At 59.5% G+C, this 7,511-nt stretch overlaps 1 protein-coding gene and 1 long non-coding RNA gene across 2 annotated transcripts in view; one reads left to right on the top strand and one right to left on the bottom strand.

The window, feature by feature from the left end:
- Nucleotides 1-7,511, bottom strand: part of INTS1 (integrator complex subunit 1) — a 51,192-nt gene that overhangs the window by 32,573 nt on the left and 11,108 nt on the right. The window lies entirely within an intron of this gene.
- On the top strand, nt 2,057-3,138 carry LOC103255417. The gene is made up of 3 exons (XR_504018.1): nt 2,057-2,195; nt 2,294-2,531; nt 3,015-3,138. It is a non-coding gene; the product is annotated as an uncharacterized LOC103255417 (long non-coding RNA).

Here is a 7,511-nt window from a genome sequence, read left to right as displayed (position 1 = left end):
AGATGAGTGAGGGGACATAGGGAGGGGTGGGCAGCCTGGAGGGTGCGTTTGGGTGGATCCCAAGAAAATGCCTCCTCTGGGCTGGGCACAGTGGCTCCTACCTGTGATCCCAGCACTTTGGGAGGCTGAGGAGGGAGGACCACTTGAGGCCAGGAGTTTGCCCAGTCTGGGCCACATGGCGAGACCCTGTCTCGACAAAATCAAAAGAAAGAAAGAGATGCGTCCTGTGCACCCAACTTCTGCCCGCTTCCTCTGGCCTTCCCCAGCAGGGGCTGTCCTGGGTGGTGGCGAAGACCTCACTTCAAGCCTTCCTGTGGGGTGGGTGGAGCTGGGCTGCTGCAGCCACACACAGACGGTTCTGGAAAGACCATGGGAAGGGGCCCTCCTGACCGGGACCAAATTCCAGCAGAAACTGCCCCGCGCCGGCCTCCTCTGGAGGCTTCCAGGACCCTCCGAGGCCTTTCAGCCTGGGGTCGTCTGGCAAGAGCCAGCTAAGCCTGGACCAGAGCTGCGAGTCCAGGGGGCCTGGCAACTTGGGAGCTGCACTTCACACATGTCCCCAGACCTCCCTGAAGACCTGCTCCCATCTTGGTTCAGGACGCCATTCCAAAGCCCACAGCGGGAGGCTTCCACCACGGATGTTTATTCCTCACAGCCCGGAGGCTGGAAGCCCAAGATGGAGGCGTCTCAGCCGAGTCCTCTGAGGCCCCGCCCCTCGGCTGCAGAGGCGTCTTCCCCCTGTGTGCACGCAGGGTCCTCCCTCTGGGCACGTCTGTGTCCTCATCTTCTCATGGGATCAGGGCCACCCTCACGGCCTCGTCTGGCCTTAATTTCTTCTTTAAAGGGCCTGTTTGCAAACTCAGTCCCATCCTGAGGTCCTGAGGGCTAGGACCTTAACATATGCATTTGAGGTCACTCTTCAGAGTGTCAGCACTGGGGTCTCAGAGGATGCCTGGCTCCTCTGGCCTGCACAGAAGGGAGGGCCAGGACCAAGTGTTGGGGGGGCCCCCCTGGTCGTGTTGTCCCACTCTGGAAGGTTCTGACAGTATGAAAACCTTGGCCCAGGGTGAGAGCTCCAGCACAGAGTAAGAAAGGCCACCGTCAGAGGCCCAGGCTGGCACTGAGGCAGGGCTCAGGCAGTGGCCCCATCACAGCCTGTCTCAGCCACTGACTGACTGACCCACCGGACAGAGGACAACTGATTCGGGACTCCAGCAGGTAGGCAGCCGGCTACCCAAGCAGGAAACGAAGAGAGATTTGATTCTTTTTTTTTTTTTCTTTTTGCGTCAGAGTCTCACTCTGTCGCCCAGGCTGGAGTGCAATGGCATGCTCACTATCACCGTTGCCTCAACCTGCTGGGCTTAGGCAATCCTTTCACCTCAGCCTTTCAAGTAACTGGGAGTACAGGCGCATGCCACCATGCCCGGCTAAGTTTTTGATATATTGTAGATACGAGGTCTTGCCAAGTTGCTGAGGCTGGTCTCAAAAACCTGAGCTCAAGCAATTCTCTCACCTCGGCCTCCCAAAGTGCTGGGATTACAGGCATGAGCCACTACACCTTGCCTGATTATTTTCTTAGAATAGTGTCTCTCTCTCTCTCTCTCTCTCTCTCTCTCTCTCATAGATGAAACACTGACAGGAGTGGAAAGACGAAATTATAAAAGATCGTATAGTTGGGCAACCCCTTTGGGTCCCCTCCCACTGTGAGAGCTTTTCTGTCCTCGCAATAAACCCTGCTTTCTAAAAAAAAAAAATCATAAAGTTAAAGGTCTCCCTTCACCCCTTGACCTTCCCAGGGTCACCTCCGTGCTGATGTCTCACCTGTCTTCCTCGGATCTTCCATCATTCGAGCAGTAACATGGGCCTTGCACAGTGGCTCACGCCTGTAATCCTGGCACTTTGGGAAGCCAAGGTGGCAGGATTGCCTGAGGTCAGGGACTCAAGGCCAGCCTGGGCAATGCTGTGAGAACTTATCTCTACAAAAAATAAGATTTACATCAAAGCAATTGTGTGTGCATGTCTTTCCTCTGCTTTTGTGCCTGCAGGTGGCATCTTGTTCTTACTTGTCTGAGCCTGGATTTTCTCAGCCACACGGCTCAGAGGGCTGTCCACAGCAGGACACTGGATTCAAGTCCTGCCTGCCACCAGGCAGTTCTGGGGTGGTCTGCCCAGTATCTCCCGTCTCCCCCTTCCAGGTATGCGGGTTCTTCCTGTCTCCTCTGGAGTTGGGCGTAGCCGTTCACGCGTGGCCGCCATGATATGTGTGTTAGATTCACACAGCCTCTTCCCGCAGCTGCGGGATCAGCCTGGGTCCCCGTGTGAGCCCAGGGCCAAGTGTCTGCGACGTGGAATGCCGGGCAGTGAGGCTGGAAGGACACGTTCGTCGTCTCCTGGGAGGAGGCCCAGCAGTCCTGCATCCTGGCCAGCTGCGACAGTAGTGGAGCAACTGCAGCCACCATTGCCTCGCTGACAGGCTGAAGGGAGATTCCTGAGGCCTTCTTCCTCCTGGGCTTGCCAGGCTGAGGCGAAAGGTTTGCTTGAGCCCAGAATTTGAGACCACCTGGGCAACATCACAAGCCCGCATCTCTACAAAAAATTTTTTTTAATTAGCCAGGTGTAGTGATGTGCGCCTGTAGTCCCAGCAACTGGGGAGGCTGAGGCCAATGGATCACCTGAGCCCAGGAGGTTGAGGTTGCAATGAGCCTTGATTGTGCCACTGCACTCCAGCCTGAGCAACACAGCAAGACTCTGTCTCTAAGCACACACGCGCGCACACACGCACACACACACCAGAGAGAGAGAGAGAGAGAGAGAGAGAGAGAGAAATGTATTCTCATGTAGTTCTGGAGACCAGCAGTCTGAGGGCAGGGCCACACTCCCTCCAGGAGCTCCTCTGGGGGCTCCAGGCATCCTTGGCTTGTGGCCACATCCCTCCAGCCTTTGCCCCTGCCTCTGCGTGGCCATCTTCTCTGTCTCCTCTAAGGACATCCCAGCCCAGATGATTTCATCCCCAGGTCCTTACCTTCATCCTGTTGCAAAGACCCTGCTTCCAAATAAGGCCCCACCCTCGGCCCTGGTGGACGTGTGTTCTGGGACACTGCTCAGCCCACTCCAACTCCACACGGAGGATGCCAGCTCTACAAGGTCTGCACCCTTCCCCAGGTCACCCCAGCCCGCCACCCAGACCCTCCCAGCTGCTGAAGGCATCCACCTGGCCCCGCCTCAGGGCCTCTCCACGGCTGTCTCCAGTGTGGGAACCCCGGGAGGTCCCGTGGCTCCTTTGCCCTGTTCTGGTCTTTGTCCTTGTGGCCTCCTTCCTGGCTACTGAAACCGGTGCCCCAAGCCCTGGACCTGGCCATCGCCTCACTCTGGTTTTCCACAATACTTGCCATCCCCTGAAGCGGTATCCCTCTCCTTATTTGCCGCCTCCTTCTGCTTTCAGAGACGGGGTCGCCCAGGCTGGAGCACAGTGTGCCCTCATAGCTCACCGCAGCCTCAACTCCTCAGCTCAAGCAATCCTCCTGCCTTGGCCTCTGGTGGAGCTGGGACTACAGGTGCATACCACCATGCCTAGCTAATTTGTTTTTCTTTTTTTGTAGACAGGGGTCTCGCTGTGTTGCCCAGGAAATCTCAAACTCCTGGCCTCAAGCCGTCAGGCCACTCAGTATCCCAAAGTGCTGAAACTGCAGGCGTGAACCCCTGCCTGGCTGACCGCCTCTGTTCCCTGCCTCCCTGCCTGACAGTGAGCTACCAGCAGGCTTGGGCTGCCGTGTCCTGGACCAGGAGGCTCCCCACATTCCGCAGGCATTGTGGGCAGGTAAACAGGTGTGTCTTTGGCACAGAGGAAGTGCTGGAGCCTGGAAGCCACACCGTAGAGTGCTGGGCATCAGCCGGCAGGGATGCCCTCAGGCAAGGCAAGCCTGACTCCCACCATCCCGGGGTCCTCTTTGCTGTGCAGTGGGGACCCAAGAGAGCCCTGCCCCACCAGGACCTAATCCCATGACCATGTGGCAGAGCTCGGCCTCCAGGCTCCGCGGTGGGCCTGCTCAAAACAGTCGCTGCAGCCGAGAAGACAGGCGGTCCCCCAGGACCCGCCAGGGCCCGGGGTGGCCGGCAGGGTGTGGGCAGAGACCCCCGAGGGGAGGTAAGTAAGGAGGCAGGCCTGCAGCTGCTTGTGGTTTAACTGCCCCCGTGCCAGGAAGCAGCTGTGCCGCCTTTGCGGCCTGGGCCTGGCTGGGGGGCTGCAGGTCTCCCTTCCCCCAGCTCAGACCAGGCCTGGCTTTCCCGTCACCCACAGGGGTCCTTTCGGGGAATCTGGCACTTTTCTCAAGTTCCCCCCTCCTAGGGGCCCGGGCGCTCCCTGAAGCCATCCTTCCCTGCCCACCCCCGGGCCAGCGCCTCACTGCGTCTACCCCCACTCGGGCCGGAACCCTGACCTTGTGTGGGACTCACGTAGGGTGGGGCCCCGCAGGCAGACCCCCATCTGTGGTCCCACCTCACCGACGGACAGTCAGGCCGCTGAGTCTTGGGCCAGCCGGTCCAGCTGGGGAGCCCCCAGTCCGCCTGGCTTCCAAGAGCGCACGTCCCCATTCCACCCAGGACTGCCCGGGAGAGACGTGGGCTCCAGAGAAAGGGGCGTGGGAAGGCGGAGGAAGCCGGGAGGCCAAACCCCAAGTGTCCCAGGTGTCCTGCCATAGACCCGGGCCCTCTTCCCGTCCTCACCCCGTGAACCTCCATCCACCTGGAGCTGCCCGCCCTGTCCTCTGGGCCCGCCTCCTCATGCCTCCGGCTTCCTGCCCCCGCCGCCCGCCCCTGGCCTGTGCATGACCGGCCTCTCTTTACAGGGGCTTCCGGCATCCCCCAGGCCGGCTCAAGCCTTCATGACACCAACACACCTCTCTCTGCCGGTCTCCCTCCCAGCTTCAACCCCCAAAGCCCTCAGGGTTGTCCGCGCTCCGGCTCCACTCCTCACCATCCACACACTTTGCTGAAGTGGACCTTTCTAGGCCTCCGTTACCCCTGGAGTGCCTGGTCCCGTGGCCCACACTGGCCGCTCTGGTGCCTCGAGCTTGGGTTTCCATAGCTGGTCCGGCCGTCTGCGGCTGAGTGACAGGTAGCCCCAGAGCCGGTGATGCAAGCCTCCGTCGCCTTCCTGGGGGTCAGCACGTGGCAAGGGAGGCACGTGGGAGCTGGGGTGCAGAGCCGGAGGGGCTTCTCGTGGGGCGGGCCCCGCCTGAGGGCTGAGGGCGTTATCTCCATCTTGCACCCGAGCACCTGCCCGCTCCACCCTGGCACACCCGGCTGCTTCGAGTCGTGGGCAGGATGGCGCACACAGGACAGGGCCACTGCTCCCAGCGTCTGGGCTGCGCTGGTGGTGGGGGCCGCCTGGAGGCGTCGTCACTTAGGCGTCGGGCAGATGCCATCCTGTGCTGCCCCCGCCCAGGGTGCCTGAGCCTGGCTTCTCCCTGAGGCTCGGGCCTCCTTGCATGGCGGCCCCAGGGCTTGGACGCAGCTGCTGGGGCGATGTCGGCCCAGCCTCGGAAGTCTTCCTGCGCCCCCCCTTGAGTGGCACCCCATGGCTGCAGGCGAGTCCCCCACCTGCCCAGATGGCCCAGGGTAGGGGAAGGGCAGAGAGCTCTTCCCCAGACCAGGGACACCCCAGATTCCAGGCCATGTTTTAAAGCCGTAGCCAAAGCTGGGCACAGTGGTTCACGCCTATGATCCCAGCACTCTGGGAGGCAGAGGCGATAGGACTGACTGAGTCCAGGGCTCGAGACCAGAATGGCCGACTTGGCGAGACTTCGTCTCTATAACAAGTCAAAAAATTAGGCGGGCATGGCGGTGTGCACCTGTGGTTCCAGCGACTCGGAAGGCGGAGGCAGAAGGATCGCCGGAGCCCAGCAGGTCCAGGCTGCGGTGCTGTGAGCATGCCACTGCACCCCAACCTGGGCGACAGAGTGAGACTCCCACTTCCAAACAGCAACAACAAAAGACAAAAACAACTAACCCCCCATCTCGTCTCCTCTCTGGCTGTCCCTCCTCTTGGCCTTGGGGGTCCGCTTTGGCCCGAGTCCCCTCAGCCCGCCCTCTCCGCCTCAGGGGCCTCGGTCCACACTTGCAGCTGCGGTTCCCAGCCCGAGGCCTTGCCGCGGAGCTCAGCTCTATGTGTCCAACTGCTGGCCTGACGTCCCATCTCAGACAACACAAGGGCCTTCAGATTCGAGAAAAAATGTTAAATTAGCCGGGAATGGTGGTGCACACCTGTCGTCCCAGCTACTCAGGAGGCCGAGGCGGGAGAATTACTTGAGCCCAGGAGTTTGAGGCCAGTCTGGGCAACATAGCAACCTCAACCCTAACCCTCGTCAACCCCAAAAATGCAAAAATTAACCGAGTGTGGTGGTATGTACCTGTAGTCCCAGCTACTCAGGAGGCTGAGGCAGGGGGATCACCTGAGTCCAGGAGGTCAAGGCTGCAGTGAGCTATGCACACGTCACTGCACTCCAGCCCGGGTGACAGAGTCTCTCAAAATAAAAAAGAAATGTAGAACTGCCCACATGAGCTCCCCTCTCCTCCCCTGCGTTCCTCTCATCTCCAGGGCTCTCACCACTGTCTGGGGTCATGAGTGAGGACTTCGGTGCATCTTGCGAGGAGGGCTTTGGCCAGAGCAGCCTGGGGAACACTGGAGCAGGCCGCCGGGCAGGAGGCCGGGGCTGTCCAACTCAGCCCCTGCTGTGCGTGGTCCCTCCCAGCCTGCATCATCCGGTTTTAGCAAGAATCCTGCTAATTCGGTTTAGTGAGATCCTTCCCTCTCAATATCTGACTGGGTTCCTCATCCCCCACTTCTAAGGTCCAAATGTGTGTCCCCCAAAATTCATATGTCGAAACCTGCTCTCCAATGTGCTCTTGGGTGGTGGGCCTATGGGAGATGATCACGGGGCTCACGAATGGATTTGGGTCCTTATTAAAGAGGCTTGTTTGTTCAGAGACAGGGGCTCACTCGGTCGCCACCCAGGCTGGAGTCCAGTGGTGTGACCATAGCTCACCGCATCCCCGAACTCCTGGGCTCGAGTGATCCTCCTACCTCAGCCTCCCGAGTGGCTAGGACTGCAGGCATGCGCCACCATGCCCGGTGAATATTTTTATTTAGTGTGGAGCTAGGGTTTCACTGTGTTGTCCAGGCTGGTCTTGAACACCTGGGCTCAGGCTCTCCTCCTGCCTTAACCTCCCAAAGTGCTAGGATTATAGGCGCGAGCCACCATGCCCGGCCAGAGTCTTAGAGGAGCCTGTTTCCCCCTTGGGCCATGGGAAGATGCAGAGAGAAGGTCCTGGCGACGAGGAGCGGCCTTGCCGGACAGCAGAGTCTTCGGCACCTCAGTCCTGGGCGTCCCGGTCTCCAGAGCTGTGAGCGCTAAGTTTCTGTGATGTGTGGGTTTCCCGGTTTAAAGTATTTTGTTATACTCTGGTTTCTCTTCAGATCATATCAATCTTTCGTCTTTTTTTTTTTTTTTTGA

Source organism: Carlito syrichta, unplaced genomic scaffold, assembly GCF_000164805.1.
Source record: "Carlito syrichta isolate Samal-C Ts95f unplaced genomic scaffold, Tarsius_syrichta-2.0.1 Scaffold288106, whole genome shotgun sequence".
Lineage (NCBI taxonomy): Eukaryota > Metazoa > Chordata > Mammalia > Primates > Tarsiidae > Carlito > Carlito syrichta.
Note: the sequence above shows the minus strand (reverse complement) of the source record. Positions and strands in the feature narration are given on the sequence as shown.